Raw genomic sequence first — 18,336 nt, 5'->3', positions numbered from 1 at the left:
ACGGGGGGGGGGGGGGGTCCCGAGGGCGGGGAGTACCAGGGAGCCGTCGCGGCAAGGCTCTCGTTCCCGTGCCAACGCCGCCCTGTCGGATGGGCTGAACATATGAACAGGTGAACAGGTGAACAGGTGAACAGATGAACAGGTGAACAGGTGAACAAATGAACAGGTGAACAGATGAACAGGTGAACAGGTGAACAGATGAACAGGTGAACAGGTGAACATATGAACAGGTGAACAGGTGAACAGATGAACAGGTGAACAGATGAACAGGTGAACAGGTGAACATATGAACAGGTGAACAGGTGAACAGATGAACAGATGAACAGGTGAACATATGAACAGGTGAACAGATGAACAGGTGAACAGATGAACAGGTGAACATATGAACAGGTGAACAGGTGAACATGTGAACAGATGAACAGATGAACAGGTGAACATGTGAACAGGTGAACAGGTGAACATGTGAACAGGTGAACAGATGAACAGGTGAACAGGTGAAGGGTTTTGGTCACGTACGTCTGGTGCTTCTGGGGTCTAAACCTTTTTTTTATTTGTAATAGCTCAGGGTGGTCTCTTGTAAGACGGTACATATTGTTTGTGGATAAAATTAAGATTATTACATGTGCCTTAACTACAAAATGTACAAACTGTGTTTCCGAAGAAGGTTTCTACCGAAGGAATTGTATCTACTCCGATTTTACTGCCTCAGCGATTGTTCACCGTGTGTGCTTATGTTATGTCATTTCGTTGGATTTTCTATGTATTTGTATAAATTCTTGATAATAAACCGTTTATCTCAACCCTTGGATGTGGTTCTTCTCTGGAATTTACCCTATTGAAATATTGGACCTAGAACACAACCTCTTGGAAGTTGGTGTTATATGAATATTAAACCAAAAATAACTTCATTGAACAATAAGCCACTAATTTGTAAAAGCTCCAAGAAATGAATGTATTACTGTACTTAGTTACCATACATCCTGTTAACTAGAAGGCAAGTTGCCACTCAAACAAACGAAGATGAGCTTGACTCCTGCTAATGCTGTCCACGGTCTTCGAATGCAAGCAGACCGCCAGATGCCCGGTGTCCCGAAGGCAAGGCAAGGCAACCTTATTTATATACCACTTTTCATACACGAGGCAGACTCAAAACGCCTCCCATAAAAAAACATCGTCATCAAATAAAATGAGGTACTAAAATTAAATAGATACGTAAGAGAAAATAAAGGCATAGTTAAAATAGGGAAGTGCTCATACTCTATTCCAAACAAAAGTCTTCATTGTAGCCAATATATCAAGCCATTGTAGGAGCTTCAGATTGGCCCGTTGCTTGGAGCATTTAAAGAAGGCCTATTCCAGAAAGCGCTAATGTCTAAGAACTAATCTACTTTTGTATAAACAATTATGCTGAGAAAATCCATGCCACTGGCCTTCAACCAAAAATATCACTGGTCACTTGATGAACCCAAACAGTGCTGAATAACGTTTTTGTTATCGTGCAGTTATGTGGTTTTTTTTTGTGAAGAGTATGTGGTGTGTATGTTTTTAACGATGCTAACATAGTGAGCTATTGTTCCTGTAAAAGTTGAAACTGGTTTAGCGGGCGTTCTGTAGAAGTGGCCGACGATAATGGTTCAACCAATCATTTTGTTTAACTTGGATTAAACAAAACTGCAGTAATGAGACATTTAAAACACCTGCGGGTGGCAAGGCAGGGCAAGGCAAGGCCACTTTATTTATATAGCACTTTTCATAGACTCAAAGTGCTTCACATGTAAGCATTGTCATACAACAAAGTAAAGTAACAGATAAGTAAACGAAAACATACACAAAATTAGCAAAATGGATAGAAAATAAAGGCAAAGTTAAAAAAGCATTTTAGATGGTACCAGTCTCTCTGGTACCATCGTCGGAACTCAAACCAGTGATACCGGCTTCAAACCAGTGATACCTCCAGAACCAAACCAAACGAGTTAGCTAGGGATAAAGCTATAGCTCTCACCAAATAGAGTATTAAATTATGAAATGCTATGTTTGTACAATGAGTAAACTAAATTAAGTTTAAGGCTTTGGTTTCATCTTGAGCTTCCGGTTCTAGAAGCTGCTGTCCGGTTGGCAACTCAAGGTTTTTGTGTCAATATCTGGCTTAGGTAGCCTGTTAATTAACATTTCTAACAAATGTTAATGAACAGTCAATAGAAATTAAAAAGTTGCTACAGAGGGCTGATGCTTAGTTGCACGTAATGAAGCAGAAAGTTTGTTAGCAAACTTCACACATTTGTTTAAATTACGACGTTTTATTTTGAAGATTCATTCAGTTTTATTGTAGCTTAACATAAAAACTGACGACAAAATAATAACAATAACACTCTTGACAACTTAAATAACATTTTCTGGGTAATAAATGTCTGTTAAGTCACTATCGACAAATTAGGGACCACACAATGATGATTTAGCCTATTGCCCACTGATGACAGCATATGCGTGCAGTATAATAGTGCCCTAATAATAACCATAAGAATAAAAAGAAGAATATAAAAAGTTTTGATAGTGTACACATCAATTATATGTAAATGCATTGTGTTACTCTAGAATTCACCTCCTATAATCCATGGGGTTGAAAAACAAAGAATACATATACAACAACAACATTAATATTGAATCCTAGTGTACCTGCTCGTTTTGTGCATGAGAAACACCCACATACACACAAACACACATATAATACAAACACAGGCCTGTTCTTCTTATGTAAACAGTGGGACTTGGGATTGTGAGGGATAGAACATTCCCACATTTAGATATCTGCTGCATTAAGCAGTAACCTGTGGATTCATTGAGATCAGAGGAACGGACTCAAATCATTTTAATCACCTGGACAGCTTTTTGGTTATTACACTGTACAGGTAAGTAGACGAGAATGAGCAAAAAATGATATATTCTGTATTGTTTTACCAATCAACCTTATATTGTAACATATGGTAGGCCTGCATGGTGAGCAGTTAAAGGCAGAGGCCATCTATGTATCAAACAGTATTACAATTGAAATAACAAATAAAAACAAATTTGCCGCACAAAACATATAGGCCTAATATATGATACTCTAATATTCTATAATAGTCAAATTATCCAAATTGTCTGTATGGAATTATGTTATTGTAAATAATAGTAGTTGCATAGTTATAATATATCTACAATAAAACATTTTTTTATGGATTTTCATTGCATTATTTTGTTGTTTTTTGTTGTTTTTTTCTCTTTGACAGAGGGCTACTTTGAGACATGTTAAAGATGGCCCAGCTTCTGTTCCTGGCTGTTTCCATGGTCGGGGGCCTGGCACCCAGCATACACGCAACGTCCCATCTGCAGTTTGCCAACGGTACCGGGGTACGGCCTGATCATTGGGGCTGACGTTCGGGGCCGTAGCAAGGGTTTGAAAAATAGTGAGGTCCCTACGTGACCTCACAGCTAACATTGATTTTGGAAGTCAGCTAAATAACTGTCAATTTATTTTCTTCCTCATAAGATAGGGCAAGTTAACGTAGGTCATCAATGGCACCGGTACAATAATTGTTATGGGCCCCCTTACTACCCAACATAAATATATTCTAAAATAGATATATTGTTCGAATTCCAATATATTGGTCAAATTCCAAATACACTTACATAAAAGGAGTGTGGGTGACTTAAACTTACAAAATTCATTTGATTCACGTTCAACAGATTATAAACTAAATGTAACTTTTCTTGTAAATGGCAGCCCTGCTATAGGCTCAAGGGTATCATAAATAACATAGACCCATACTTATCTTAATGAGCTCAGCTGTGTGTCGCCTTTGTGTCAATATTTGCAGTGCTAATTAAAATGTGATTGACCCACACGACTTCCAGCCGGTAAACGTCACGCGGACCGGTTGTGGAAATGCTAAGTTCTGCTTGGAGGAGCCGGAGGACTGCGACCCAGCGGCAGGCAGCTGTCTCTTTGGCTCCGTAACGGCCGGCCTCGTGGAAGCCTCCAACGACAGCGGCCTGAGCGTCACGCTCAGGCTGAGTGGAGAGTCCAACGAATACGTAGCCCTGGGACTCACCGCCAATCAATCGGAGGTTCGCACGAACACACACATGTTCATGGACACGTGCATACACACACACGCACACACCTTCATGCACACATGCATGCGCACACAAACGCACGCACACACACACCACAAAGATAAACTTACCCACACATCAAAAAACTGAGTATAGAAGCAATGAATAACGTCTAACAGCATGTCATTAACAGCCCCATGGAGCAGCCTAACTCTAGCGTGTTTCGCCTTTTGCTAGCCTTAACTGCTAAACCCAACCACACTGTATATTTACATGCATAACATGATCACATAATAGGCAAATGCTGTTGCATGCTTTTTACAAGGATTATCAAATAGTACTTATTTACCTACACTGTAACAGGACACTGTGAATTAAGGTGCAGCCCGGTTGTTTTGTTCCATGTCCAGGGAACCACCAAGGTGTTTGTCTGTGGCCAAACGAACGGATCATTCCAATTCTTCGCGGCCGAGCGCAACGACAGCGACAGTGACGGCGTTCTGACCCTCAGCGAGACGGTTAGGCCTGCGACCCTCCTCTGGGTTCACTTTGACCCCCCTGACCGTAGACGTATAGCCCGTGAGCTAGGGGGTTTAGCTGTGGTGTTGATTATGATATATTATGATTCAACTTTTGTTGCTCGTCGTCTTTCATAGTTACAGAAAGGGGACTAGGGAGTTCGGAGATTAAAGTCAGACTTCTGAGAATAAAGTCTGAATTCTTTGATTAATGTCAGAATTCTGACAGACCGATCTCTCAGTCTCAGAAGACACAGAGAACGGCCACTGTTTGATTCCTTATGTGTTTGAATATTAATAACGGTATGTTAGCTTATATTATAGTGTAATGAGGAATACCAAAAGAGACCTTGGGTTTCTACCGTTTTCAGCCAGTGGAGGATCTCCAGGGTCAGTTGACTGGCAGGATGGTCCAGTGTAGTTTCACCGTCCCCAACGTCAACGCCACGGCAACAGGAGGCACACATGTCACCAACTTCATTGTCGAACTTGGAACAGGGTTGATCAATGGCAGTAAGTTCACTTGGTGCTGACACACACACACACACACACACACACACACACACCTGCACATTCACACATTCACACGCGCACACACACACAAACAGACAAATGTACCAACACATACGCACGCACGCACGCACGCAGGCACACACACACACACACACACACACACACACACACACACACTCACACACTCACACACTCACACACAAATCAATAACATTAACACTTGTCTCTCTACAGATAAGCCTGGCCCCTTCAGCCTCGTAAAGATGGAAGGTCCGCTGGACTTGGCCAATCTAACCAACAATGGGACACTGATGAAGGATAAGACCACAGTGACTACGGATAACAACACAGTGACCACTGATAACACCAGAGTGACTACGGATAGCACCACAGTGACTACGGATAACAACACAGTGACCACCAATAACAACACAGTGACCACTGATAACACCACAGTGACCACGGATAACACCATAGTGACCACGGATAACAACACAGTGACCACGGATAACGACACAATGACCACGGATAACACCACAGTGACCACGGATAACAACACAGTGACCATGGATAACAACGCAGTGACCACAGATAACACCACAGTGACTACGGATAACAAAACAGTGAATACGGATAACACCACAGTGACCACGGATAACAACACAGTGACCACGGATAACAACACAGTGACCACGGATAACACAACAGTGACCACAGTGACCACGGATAACACCACAGTGACTACTGATAACAACACAGTGAACACTGATAACAACACAGTGACTACGGATAACAACACAGTGACCACGGATAACAACACAGTGACCACGGATAACACAACAGTGACCACAGTGACCACGGATAACACCACAGTGACCACTGATAACAACACAGTGAACACTGATAACAACACAGTGACTACGGATAACAACACAGTGACCACGGATAACAACACAGTGAAGACAGATAACACCACAGTGAATACGGATAACAGCACAGTGAATACGGATAACACAGTGAATACGGATAACAACACAGTGACTACGGATAACACCACAGTTAATACGGATAATACCACAGTGACCACGAATAACACCAGAGTGACCACTGAAAACACCACAGTGACCATTGATAACACCACAGTGACCATGGATAACACCACAGTGACCACGGATAACAACACAGAGACCACGGATAACAACACAGTGACCACGAATAACAACTCAGTGACCACGGATAAGAACACAGTGACTACGGATAACACCACAGTGACCACGGATAACAACACAGTGACCACTGATAAAACCACAGTGACTACGGATAACACCACAGTGACTACGGATAACAACACAGTGACCACGGATAACACCACAGTGAATACGGATAACACCACAGTGACTACGGATAACACCACAGTGACTACGGATAAAAACACAGTGACCACGGATAACAACACATTGACTACGGATAACAACACAGTGACCACGGATAACAACACAGTGACCACGGATAACAACACAGTGAATACGGATAACATCACAGCGACCACGGATAACACCACAGTGACCACGGATAACACCACAGTGACCACGGATAACAACACAGTGACCACGGATAACACCACAGTGACCACTGATAACAACACAGTGACCACGAATAACAACACAGTGACCACGAATAACAAAACAGTGACTACGGATAACAGCACAGTGAATACGGATAACAACACAGTGATTACAGCTAACAAAACAGTGACTACGGATAACACCACAGTGACCACGGATAAGAACACAGTGACCACGGATAAAACCACAGTGACTACGGATAACAGCACAGTGACCACTGATAATACCACAGTGACCACGGATAACAACACAGTGACCACTGATAACACCACAGTGACCACAGATAACACCACAGTGACCACTGATAACACCACATTGACCACGGATAACACCACAGTGACCATGGATAACAACACAGTGACTACATATAACACCACAGTGACAGTAGTTAATACCACAGTGACCACGGATAACACCACAGTGACCACGGATAACAACACAGTGAATACGGATAACACCACAGTGACCACAAATCACAACACAGTGACCACGAATAACAACACAGTGACCACGGATAACAAAACAGTGACTACGGATAACACCACAGTGACCACGGATAAGAACACATTGACCATTGATAACACCACAGTGACCACGGATAACAACAGAGTGACTACGGATAACAACACAGTGAACACTGATAACACCACAGTGATCATGGATAACACAGTGACTACGGATAACACCACAGTGACCACGGATAAGAACACAGTGACTACTGATAACAACACAGTGACCACGGATAACAACACAGTGACTACAGGGACCGTTGTCACAGTGAATACGGATAACTCCGCAGTGACTGTCGATAACACTACAGTGACAGTGGAAAGCTCCACAAAACCAGCGGATAACTCCACAACGCCAGTGAATAACAACGCAACAGCAGTGAATAACAACACAACGCCAGTGAATAACAACACAACACCAGTGAATAACACAACAACACCAGTGAATAACACAACGCCAGTGAATAACACAACAACACCAGTGGAAAACTCTACAATCACACCAGCGGATAACTCCACAACACCAGCGGATAACAACACAACACCAGTGAATAACAACACAACGCCAGTGAATAAAAACACAACACCAGTGGAAAACTCCACAACCACACCAGCGGATAACTCCACAACGCCAGCGGATAACAACACAACGCCAGTGAATAACAACACAACGCCAGTGAATAACAACACAACGCCAGCGGAAAACAACACAACCACACCAGTGGATAACTCCACAACACCAGCGGATAACTCCACAATGCCCTCCAGTATGACGAGCATTCAGAACATATCCGGAAGCTTCTCCCCATCAGGTGAGGGTGAGAACTACTCCATGGACTGTGCCTTATGGTCGGTGAAGGGAAACACATAATGCATGACCAACCACCACCCACACCCAGGGATACATTTTGTCTTTAAGAAGGTCGTCTCATATCTAGCTGTGGTGAGTCTTGAAGCTAAGAATTATAGTGTTTGGCATTGCAATTGGTTGTACTAACTTTAACCCTAGTTTCGGCAGTGTTGGTTTTTGCTGTGTTGTTGTTGATAGTAAGGTTGTTGAGTCTAGTTTCGGTCACAAGGTGTGAACAATAGGCTTTATTGACTGGGCGGAGCTGAGGCTGCCTGAGCTACCATGTGCATTTAAAGGCTTAGTGTTAGTAGCGTCAGCTTTAGCGTCAGGACCCAGTAAACGAAGACCCGGGAAACAAAGACTAAGGGAGTCTCTCTGTGGGAGTCAAGACCCGGGAAACAAAGACTAAGGGAGTCTCTCTGTGGGAGTCCCTCGAGGAAGACCTTAGAGGCCACGGTATCACTGCCACCATCCTCCCTCCCCCCACCCCCACCTCTGCCTTTACCCAATTCATCCCTCTCACCTCAGACAAGGTCAACAGAATTATAACATCTAACCATGCCACCACCTGCCCCCTGGACACTATCCCTTCCTCCCTCCTCCAGGCTGTGTCAAACGACATCCTGCCATTTCTCACCGCACTTATTAACTCCTCCCTCACTTCTGGCATTGTTACAACGTCTTTCAAGACTGCCAGAATAAAGCCTCTCCATCCAGAATTACAGACCGGTATCTCTTCTTTCATTCCTCTCTAAAACATTGGAACGTGCCGTCGCTAACCAACTGTCCTTCTATCTCTCATCTAGCAACCTGCTTGAACCTCACCAGTCAGGCTTCAAAAAAGCACACTCCACTGAGACGGCTCTCCTCGCGGTGACTGAATCCCTCCGTGCGGCCAGAGCCTCGTCCCTCTCATCGGTTCTCATTCTCCTTGACCTGTCTGCAGCATTTGACACTGTGAACCACCAGATCCTCCTTGCCACTCTCGCCGAACTTGGCATAGCTGAATCTGCCCTTTCCTGGTTCACATCCTACCTGATGAATCGCACTTATCAAGTAACATGGAATTGCTCCTTGTCCAAACCTTGCACGCTTGATACAGGTGTCCCTCAAGGCTCTGTACTGGGGCCTCTTCTGTTCTCCCTCTACACCAGATCTCTGGGCTCTGTAATTACATCCCACGGCTTTTCCTATCACTGTTATGCTGACGACACTCAGCTATTTCTCTCTTTTCCCTCATCTGAAAAAGCCCTGATTGCAACACGCATATCTGAATGTCTGGCAGAAGTCAGCACCTGGACAACTGCCCATCACCTGATGCTTAACCTCAACAAGACTGAGCTCCTCATCACTGAGAACATCACTGTATCTCCTTCTCCAACTGCCAAAAACCTTGGTGTAGTGTTGGACAATCAGTTATGCTGCACCGCAAACATCACTGCGGTGGCCCGATCCTGCAGATTTGCACTTTACAACATCCGCAGGATCCGGCCCTTCCTGACAAGGGAAGCAGCTCAGCTTCTAGTCCAATCACTGGTCATCTCCCGCCTCGACTACTGAAACTCGCTCCTGGCTGGACTCCCTGCCTCCCTGATTAAACCCTTGCAGCGCATCCAGAATGCAGCAGCGCGCCTCGTGTTCAACCTACCAAAGTTCTCACATGTAACCCCCCTCTTCCGAGACCTCCACTGGCTCCCTGTAATAGCTCGCATCAGATTCAAAATGATGGTACCGGCATACAAGGCAGTCGATGAAACTGCCCCTGCCTACCTCCAAGCATTAGTCAAGCCACACACCCCAGCTCGATCCCTCCGCTCAACTACCTCAGCTGGACGTCTGGTACCGCCATCGCTAAGAGCAAGCAAAGGTCGATCAGCGAAGTCACAACTTTTCTCTGTTTTGGGACCTCAGTGGTGGAACGAGCTCCCTACTGATGTCAGGATCACAGATTCGCTCACCAGCTTCCGCAAAAGACTCAAAACTCACCTGTTCAGAGTTCACCTCGACTCTGCATAGAAACCAATGCACAGCCACCATTGAATGTTGTACGTCCTGGTACTTGCACATTGCACTTATTCAAGGTACTTAATTGTGTAGCATCTACAGTAGCTGCTATCGTTGCTTTACACGGGGAATGGGTTAGCCTAGCGATTGTAATACTTGCACTTGGTTCTATGAACATCTTTACTGTACCGACAGCGATATATTGTTTCACTTCTTATGACAAATGTACTTATTGTAACAAATGCACTTATTGTAAGTCGCTTTGGATAAAAGCGTCTGCTAAATACCCTGAATGTAAATGTAAATGTAATACACAACCGCCGTGTCTGACATCGCCCACTTGTTCCCTCTGAAGCGCTATAGCCCATTTGAACAACATTTTGTAGTGCTGTTCCAAACTGGTTCCCTATCCGCTGCACTAAACTTAATATCCATAATGCACCGTAAGAGGAGCAAAGCCTACAATTGAGCCACTTTTATTTCTGCACTTTACCCAAGGATGCACAGCAGCTCTCTCTAAATAAGATAGATTATAAACTACGATGTATGGCTCTACCAGGTAACATGTTCTTTAATTAATTAAACAGCTAGGAACATATGGACAGAACTGTAAGATGAAATCATGGAAACTGGGGTGTGGGAGTGCTCCGTGCCACTGTTGATGCTGATGCTTAAACCCAATTTTTGCAGCGTTGGTTGAATGGTTACAGTCAGGGCAGCTGTTCAGAACTGGTTCGTCAGAGATCTCCTGAGTGTGTATGGAGATTACTGGGCCAACCCTAGTCAGTCTGAATCAGTTTGGGTGAGGCTGCTTAAAGGTGACATATTATACCCCCAGGTGTGAGCGTGATCAGTCGTTACAAGCCTTTCTGAAAATCTGCCTCTTCTGACATCCCAAGTGAGCGTGTCAACCTAGATGTACAATGGATAGCAGCAACGTTTGCTAAAGTCCATTGGGTAGGCTGGTAGACTGATCTATCTATCACACATCTAGGTTGACACAGGCCAACTTGTGATGTCACAAGAGGCCGATTTTCAAAACGGCTTGTAACCGCTAATCACACCTGGTGGTATAATATGACACCTTTAAACCAGCCATCATCCCCACACATTCCACAACGGCTTACAGAGTTTTTGTGTTGTAATAAATTATAATGTAATGGCCTGTAGTGCACATCCCCTTTTATAATACCCTTCATAAACGATATAGTCTTCCCTATAAAGGGATAAGGGAATGAGCAAACAAGTGAGCGAGTTTGGACATGGCCACAGAAACAGAGGGGAAGATGCGAGCGATTGAGGTTAGTGGGGAGGATCAATGGGCTAGAGCCAGACATTAGGCCTACTGGCGTAGGTGACGTACGTCCCTTGTCAATGGGACACACTCCTTAGCCATCAGTTATAGTAACAGAAACACAGATCCTGACGTTTACCATTTACCATTTCCTCAAATGGCAGTTGAACATGTATATGGTTTGGTATGAAATGCATTTATATATGTTTTGTAATCATGAGGGAAGTCCAACAATTTATTTCCTGACGGAATAAAATAATAACTCAACTCAAAAATCGAATAAGAATAAATGTGTGATGTCTCCTCCTCCCCCTCAGCTTCTCTGCTGCTCTGGAGTTCCCTCAACTGGTTTGCTCTGCAGAGGATGTGAACCGAGGCCACCGAGACATCGCCCCGGGAGGAACACAATAAACACCTTTGTTGCTTGGAATATATTAACACACAAAAGGTTTATTTTAGCAAGAGTTAAGAAAAGATGGTAAAGTAAGTACATCTTCCCAGGGAGGAAGATGTGGTAGGGCCGGGTAGCTGGTGTAGGACCGTAGTAGAATTAAAAATATATATAATTAAAACGATGTAAAAATGTAGCACCAAAGAATATGGACAATTTGACTATGTACACTTGAAATGCATATAAATATGTGAAAGTCACTTATTCAGATCATAGATGTCTTTCTGTCTCTGCCCAGGATAAAGTTCCCCTGGGCTTGCTTTGTACTGTATTCTCGTGATGTTGTTGTAAATGTGTTAATTTGACTCAATATCGAGCCAGAATGGTTACGTTATTTATTTTTACGCTTTTTACACTAAAATGATTAATCAATTTGAAATATGAATGTTAGGTATCAGGTGTTTGTGTATGGGCACCCCTGTTGATGTGTCTAGGCTAGGTGATTGCTACATATCCGGTGTACTCCCGGTAGAGGCTAAATGCTAACAACATGCTTGAAAGGATATTTTTAACGTCATGCTATCTACACAAACGTGTCACATGAAAGCTGACCCCCACACACACAAACAAACACACGCACACACACACACACACACACACACACACACACACACACACACACACACACACACACACACACACACACACACACACACTTTATCAGAACAGCTCAGCTATTCTTTCTTTTATCTCAAATGTATTCAAACTATGTCACATTAGCTATTTGTTTAGGTCTTTTATGGTTTCCAACTATTTTACATTTTTGTTTACATTGTTTTCTACTACAACACTCAAAGCATTTTCTGCAGGAATTGCATTTTGTAGTTTGTTATGTTTCTCCACTCATTTATTACAATTTTTTGTCATTTACGTGTCATAGAAGAAATAAGAGCTTTATTTTGAGTTTTTTTCTTTTCTTTTTTTTACTTTCTTTTTCAATTTTTAATAATCTCCCAAGGTGTTAATACAGACTGTTACCTGTTATAAACATTTTAATTAAATGTGGATTAATTTTTTCACTGAGTCATACTTACTCACCATTACATTTTATACCTAACACAGAAACAATACAACAGCAACTCATTGGCCTTGCACGCGATACTGTCACACCAAAGAATTTATGAATGGCCAAAAACCTGTTACACGCGGACGATGTGATTATGTGATCGTTGCAGTTTGCGCACTCCCAGGGCTCTATAATATCTTTACAATAATTATTTGCCAAAAGCGAAGTGAATAGTGCGGAATAGCCCCACTATTCACGGGGCCTGAGGTGAATAATTGTTTTAGTATATACTACATACACTGTAAAAACGAAAACTTAAAATCGTTGGTCTCATTATGATATCTGTGTAAAATGAATATAAAACATTAAGTATCCACGTCAACTGTGCAATGCAATTTAATCCAACCAACAACGTTGAGTTTTGGGTCAAGAGTGGGGCTCTTATATCTTTATCTATATATATATTTAATGGTGTTATTTAAACTTCCTGCTCGTCTACTACACTCTTCTGCTGGTGATTTTGCCGTCCGTCATGGCGTCGTCACGTGGTCATGGTCACGCGCTTGCAAGGGGTGAATAGTATCTTTGTTAGCAAGAAACACGGGCTTAAGTCAGACTCTGTCTGCGGCTGGGCCAACTACGGTGGACATGCGCGTTTCGACACTTTGGAAAAAACGGGGTTTCCTAACAGAAACTTCAGGGGTTTCACCTACAATACTGACCTGCACGTCGTGGGTCACCCTCCATGTTGGATTAGCTTTCTCTGATGGTGAGTGTTTCCTCAAATAAACTGTTTAAGTTACGATGTATTGTTGTAAATGTAATTCGCCATTGTTTTGGCTACGCGTGAAGTCACAAGTTTATTTTGAGGCTTTGGAGATTGTTGTTAACGTTGTATTAGCTAGGAAGCTAGCTAGCCAGCGTTAGCCTTCGGTCAAGGTTGCTAGGTCCGCGGTTTTACCGCCGAATTGGGCTAGCTAACGTTGTCTATCAGTGTCACTACAAAGCAATATTTTATTTATGACATTATACTGTATCATATTTCATCAGGCCATTTTAGGACCTACGGTAAAAAAAAATACTTTTTAACGCTGGCACACTCAATATTTATGGTGTTACTTTATACATATTACTATACACTTGCTAATGGTGGCAATGCGGTCGGACTGAGAAAGCAGTGTGGCTGCTAACGTCAAGTGGTCTGGCAGTGGCGTATTATGAGTTACGCTTTCGGAAAAAAAAAATAGAGGCTAATGTTCCTTTTGTGGCAGTTGGGCGGATTTTGTCGCACAGACCTGGCAACCCCGTCGTGGCAACGCGCAGTGTGCCTTTTTATGCATTTAGGATCGCACCGACGTGTCCACTCTGCTGCAGACTAAGGTAAGTTAAGTGTTGTCTAGCGCCTGTTAACGGTAAGTGATTGGCGATGTGAGCTTAGTGCAGGGCCGGGCGACGTTAGGCATCAGCCTCACGCCGGCTTTACGTGCAGATGGTCGGTCAGCGTTTCCCACACATTGATGAGACTATGGCGCACCGCCATAGCTTAATTTCGGATCACCACCGAGCGCCACTAATTGATTCCGCTTTTTTTTTTATTTCTTAAGCGATTTTGAAATATAAATATCGTTCCCTTCATCCATCTCCGCATAGCACTCTTTCCCCCCGTCATTCTCGTTCACACACACACAAGCGCGCATACATGCCACTGGTGCGCGGGTGTACACCACCACTCATTGGATCAACCCGCGTGTCGTACATGCACGCGCACCGACAGCGGGTTCGCCCGCTCCTCCACGCGCCTACAAAGTTGAACCCGAAGCAGCGGGATGTTAGGGGTAGTCTATAGAATGTGAAGGGCCCATGCAGGTGAACGGAGCGTTCCGTGGCATTGAGAAGACCCGTGTAATAATGGCGATTAATGTGAAATGCGGTTATAGTTTATAAATATGACGGTGTTGGCCGTTCTGCCGGCGATTTGAATTCGCTCCGCAGCAGAGGCTGGAGATGGGGGGGGGGGGGGGGTCCACTTTGAAGTGTATTTTCGAAGTGGACTCCCCCCCCACCACACATTGCTACCTGGTCTGTGGGGAACACTGGCGGTGATGTTTTTTCTATCGATAGGTTGCGGTAAATGTGGTTGTGAGCCGTACGACTAAGGTATATTTGTGAATGAACGCTGGCTAGTTAGCTTGTAACGTTAGCTGCCTACCCTGTAGCAAACCAGTGTTGCTAAGCGACGCATAGACTGAACCACCGTGACGTCGCGCTAACAACAGTCAGATAACTCGCCGGTGGAGATATTAGAAATTACACATTTGAGATGAATGAGATGTATATACTTTGAAATAATAAGGATAAAGACAATTAATTATTTACAGTAATAATTATTTTAATTTAAAACAAATGTTTTAATACTAAAATGTGATTCTACTTTTGTGTTCAACAGATTTGTGCAGAGTTCTACCGTGTCACCACCAAGGAGCTATTGGGGACCCACAGATCAGCCTCAGATGGGTACTCTACTCGCCTGCTGAAATTATACCGTGACATTGGTAGAGAAATGGAAAAACTCCTTGACAAGCTTGATCACCAGGTAGACTGATCACTTGATCAATTGAAATGTTTATTATTGGAATTTACATATCTGTGGCTCAGTCTCAAATTTTTGCTCTTAAAGGGCAACGCCAATTATGTTAAAATACAGTGTTGGTCACTTCTCTGACGAGTAGTTTCTTTTTTTGGGTGGGGGGTTTCTGACATTGGAGTACACAGAAGGAACACATCCTGCAAGGTCTACCCCTGTTTCTTCACGAGGATTCAGAGAAGCTATTCAGGACATGCTTGGTGAGTACAGTCGGAGGCTCAACATTTTTAGGTTTGTGGGAATGAATTGGTTCCTAATTTTTAATTTTCAGTCATCTCTAAATTTGGCACCACCCTCGTGTTTTTATCAGGAAACTGATCCAGATGACAGTCAGACGAGAGGACTCAAGATTGGTATCCTCACTGCCCTTGAAGACGATGGTGCCCCTACCTTGCTGTCCAGAATATTGCTGTTGTGTTGGAAGAGGACATTGTCCTCACAGATCTCCCAGACCCCCCCACTGCGTTCGCCTTGCTGTTTGGCCTGCTCTATGCCTTGAACATCAATTTCCCCAAAGAAAACAGGTATACCTTTTGAAGTGATCGAGACCATCTTTATGAAACTTTCCACCAACTGCGCACAGTGTGTCTGGAGCCTCAAAACCAAGCTTTTACTGTAAGTCAGCTAAAACCTGACTCAAAAAGTCCTTACTATTTCTTAAAGCGATACTCAGCATTTTTTTTTCTTGTAATAAGCCTCGCAACCGTGATCCAGACAAGAGGATAGATGTATTTTTTTAGACTGTGTGCATTAATAAGAAACAGGCTTGCAGAGATCACCCACCGCTAATTAGCTTAACTCCAATGACTGGTAATAAACGGGATTCACTCTGCTTAGTCATCAGATAAACTTTCCAACGGTGTAACTGGTCCTGTTTGCCTGAAGAAGACAACAATAAAATGTATGTGCTTCTCCTCGTACATAGACGTTTTATTTTGTTGACCCACTTCTTCCTGTTGTTCTTGTGCTGTTGTTGCGCTTTACTTCCTGCAAGTATTTGATTAAAAACTATCAAATCACTTGCTAATCTGACTTAAAATAACAACTGGGTAAATAAACAAATCAAAACAAGCAAACCGGACCGTTTACACCGTTGGAAAGTTTATCTGATGACTAAGCCGAGTGAATCCCGTTTACTACCATTCATTGGAGCTAAGCTAATTAGCGGTGGGTGATCTCTACACATCTGTTTCTTGTAAATTCACAAAAAAATGTTATCCTCTTGTCTGGATCGGGGTCGAGAGGCTAATAACCAAAAGCAAATAAATGGTAGGAGTATCGCTTTATGTTGCTTTTGGCTACATTCAGATGTGCATGGCAAACTTTTTTTTTTTTTTATGGGTGTTTTATTTAGTTGGATAATGCTGCCCATTTTACAATGTTAAATTGTATGCCTTTAACTGGCATTGTTTTTTTTTTTAAAATTTTACATAAAACTTGTGAGCCGCACAGGTGCTTTTACAGGTTTTGCGTATTTGTATTTGACACGGCCACTTCAGATATGTCAGCAATGTTGTTGCTGTTGTTACAATTGTAATGCGCTGCACAATGACATGGTATGTATGTTTTTAATGTATTTGACCATCAATCGTCAAACTTGTTCTGCATTGGGTTTGCTGCATTAAGACAGTGATTCTCTGCTGCTGAAGTAGCTACATGTTGCTTGTTCTACTGCTGTCTGGCACTCAGAAATGTAAAATGGAAGTTTCCAATTATTACTTTTAATAAAGTATGAAGTTAACTTTAAACTTGTTTTGTATTCTTGGAAATGCAATTTTAAATGTTATTAACCTTAATTTGAAATATTAAGTTAACAACCCTGACTTACTTTTTTGAGTTTTGTAAAGTATAAAAATCTTAGTTGGTATAACTCTTAACTTTTAAGTTTTGTTCAGATAATTTACTTTTCTTCATTAGTAAAAGATTATTAGTTGGCCAAACTGTTTGAAAACAGGCTTTTAAGTTGGTACAACTCTAACTTTCAAGTTTGTCTAAAGAAGAAAATATAATTATACAAACAAAATAATATTAGTTGATGGCACTTTTAAAGCTCAAGGTCTTTTGTTGGGCTCAAAACTCAAAAATTGATTGCAGTATTTTGCCTAGAGATGTTGAGTTTTCTCAACTTTTTATTTTTTACAGTGTATGAACACTCCAAAAATAAGCAAAATAACACTTTTTGCCAGGATTTATTAGTATTTATTAACGTTTTATTTTATTTTTAAATTTAAATAAATTTTATTTGTTTTTATTAGCGTGAATAGACGACCTTTCCGAGCACTCTCCATTAAATTCCTTTTTTTACTTGCTGTTTTATAATTAATAAGCTAATTTTACCTTGAAAAATGCGAAGACCATTTTGTGTTGCTCTTATGTGTTTTTAGGTATAGCATTTCGTTGTATTTCTTCCACTGAAACACTTGCAAAGCGGGACATTCTGCGATGAAAACAAAATCCTGAGTTTTAGATCTCAATCATGGGACATTGCCCAATATCCCGAGATAGCGAACCAATCAAATTGTGCCAACTTAGGAGGTTCACACGTAGCGTATACTAATATATAATATCAATTCCGAAGTGTGATATATCCGGATGATAATATAAACCCATGACATCTCTGGTACTTCTACAACAAGTATCTCTGCCATGGTTGAGAAGGAATTGGCGGGAAGCTATTTTGTTGTTCACAAGAGAGACCCTTCTCCAATATGCTTAAACACTCAAACCTGGGTACTTTGGTGAACACGCGGGTAGTATATTCGCTTTGCTTCGGATCAATAGCGTGAACGCACACTATAGATCCATTTAAAGCATCAACTACAGACAGTAG

The 18,336-nt window shown here is 42.4% G+C and overlaps 1 long non-coding RNA gene across 1 annotated transcript; it reads left to right on the top strand.

Moving 5' to 3' along the window:
• The first annotated feature begins 9 nt into the window (after nucleotides 1-9).
• On the top strand, nucleotides 10-805 carry LOC307086027. Its single transcript, XR_013812398.1, has 2 exons — nucleotides 10-454; nucleotides 495-805. It is a non-coding gene; the product is annotated as an uncharacterized lncRNA (long non-coding RNA).
• The last annotated feature ends 17,531 nt before the right edge of the window (nucleotides 806-18,336 follow it).

Source organism: Pollachius pollachius (genome assembly GCF_949987615.1).
Source record: "Pollachius pollachius genome assembly, chromosome: 14".
Lineage (NCBI taxonomy): Eukaryota > Metazoa > Chordata > Actinopteri > Gadiformes > Gadidae > Pollachius > Pollachius pollachius.
This window is presented reverse-complemented; position numbering and strand designations above follow the sequence as displayed.